This window comes from Cricetulus griseus, chromosome 4, assembly GCF_003668045.3.
Source record: "Cricetulus griseus strain 17A/GY chromosome 4, alternate assembly CriGri-PICRH-1.0, whole genome shotgun sequence".
Taxonomy (NCBI): Eukaryota; Metazoa; Chordata; class Mammalia; order Rodentia; family Cricetidae; genus Cricetulus; species Cricetulus griseus.
The window spans coordinates 202,398,481-202,400,613 of NC_048597.1; positions in this window are offsets into that span (position 1 = coordinate 202,398,481).

A 2,133-nucleotide genomic window follows, 5' to 3' on the forward strand; every position below is an offset into this window, starting at 1 on the left:
TCCTCTGAAAAGCTGGAAGCAGTCACAAGACTTATACAGGAGCAAGAACAGTTGGGGCATTTAGAAACTTCTACTTCTCCCTGGAACACCCCAATTTTCATTATCAAAAAGAAATCTGGAAAATGGAGGTTGCTCCATGACCTGCGGGCTATTAATAACCAAATGCGCCCTCTGGGCCCTGTCCAGAGAGGCCTCCCTTTGCTTTCTGCGCTACCCCAAAATTGGAAGCTTATTATTATAGATATTAAGGACTGTTTTTTCTCCATCTCCCTCTTTCCTCGGGACCGGCAAAGGTTTGCCTTTACTGTTCCCTCACTCAATCACATGGAGCCAGACAAGAGATTCCAATGGAAGGTGTTGCCACAGGGCATGGCTAATAGTCCAACTATATGCCAATTGTATGTCCAAAAGGCATTGGAACCTGTTAGGAAGCAGTTTACATCCATGATTATGATTCACTATATGGATGATATTCTTATCTGCCATAGGAAGATAGAGGTCCTGCAACAAGCCTTCCCCATGCTGGTAGCTGAGTTAAAACAATGGGGACTGGAGATAGCGTCAGAGAAGGTCCAGGTCTCAGATACCGGTCTCTTCCTGGGCTCAGTAATTACCCCAACAAAAATAATCCCACAAAAAATAGAAATACGCAAGGATCATCTGAGAACCTTAAATGACTTCCAGAAACTCTTGGGGGATATAAATTGGCTGAGACCCTTTTTAAAGATCCCCTCTGCAGATTTAAAACCCCTTTTCGACATCCTGGAAGGTGAGCCTCATATTTCTTCCCCCAGAAGCTTTACTCCGGCTGCTTGTCAAGCCCTACAAAAGGTGGAAAAGGCCTTGCAGGATGCACAATTGCATCGCATAGATGAGACATTGCCATTCAGCCTATGTGTCTTTAAAACGGCTAAGTTACCGACCGCCGTCTTATGGCAGCATGGGCCGTTGCTTTGGGTTCACCCAAATGCTTCCCCCGCTAAGATCATTGATTGGTATCCTGATGCTGTCGAGCAGCTCGCACTTCGGGGAATAAAAGCAGCTGTCGCTCATTTTGGCAGGGACCCTCATCTCTTGGTTGTACCTTACACTGCTGCACAAATTCAGACTCTGACAGCTACATCTAATGACTGGGCGGTGTTGGTTACCTCCTTTTCAGGGAAAATTGATAATCATTTCCCAAAACATCCAATCCTACAATTTACACAAAATCAGGCTATAGTGTTTCCACAGATGACAGCAAAGCATCCAATCCCGAATGGGACGGTGGTTTATACTGATGGTTCCAAAACCGGTGTAGGGGCTTATGTTATAGGGAATAAGGTAGTTTCTAAACAATTCAATGAAACCTCACCCCAGATCGTTGAATGCCAAGTGGTGCTGGAAGTCCTTGAGGCCTTTCCGGGGCCACTTAATATTGTGTCAGATTCCTCCTATGTGGTTAATGCAGTCAACCTCCTTGAAACTGCTGGTATAATACGACCCTCCAGCAGAGTTGCAGGTATCTTTCAAAAAATACAAATTACCCTATCAAACAGGAGGTTCCCTGTTTTTGTCACCCATGTTCGAGCACATTCGGGGCTCCCAGGACCTATGTCCTCTGGGAATGATTTGGCAGACCGGGCCACAAAGCTGATGGCTGCCGCCTTGTCCACCCAGATACAAGCTGCACAAGAATTTCATCAGCGCTTTCATGTGACGGCTGAAACCTTGCGCCGTCGATTTGCTTTGACAAAGCAGGAGGCTAGACAAATTGTTACTCAATGTAAAAACTGCTGTGAATTTTTACCTGCACCTCATGTAGGAATAAATCCGCGCGGCATTAGGCCGCTGCAGATGTGGCAAATGGATGTTACACATGTTGCCTCCTTTGGAAAACTCCAATATGTTCATGTCTCAGTGGACACCTGCTCAGGCATAATTTGTGCCACGCCTTTGACAGGGGAAAAGGCCGTGCATGTGATTCAACACTGCTTGGAGGCCTGGAGTGCCTGGGGAAAGCCACATATCCTAAAAACAGATAATGGGCCGGCTTATACCTCTCAAAAGTTCCGGCACTTCTGCAGACAGATGGAAGTTACCCATCTGACTGGCCTACCTTATAACCCTCAAGGACAAGGCATTGTGGAACGT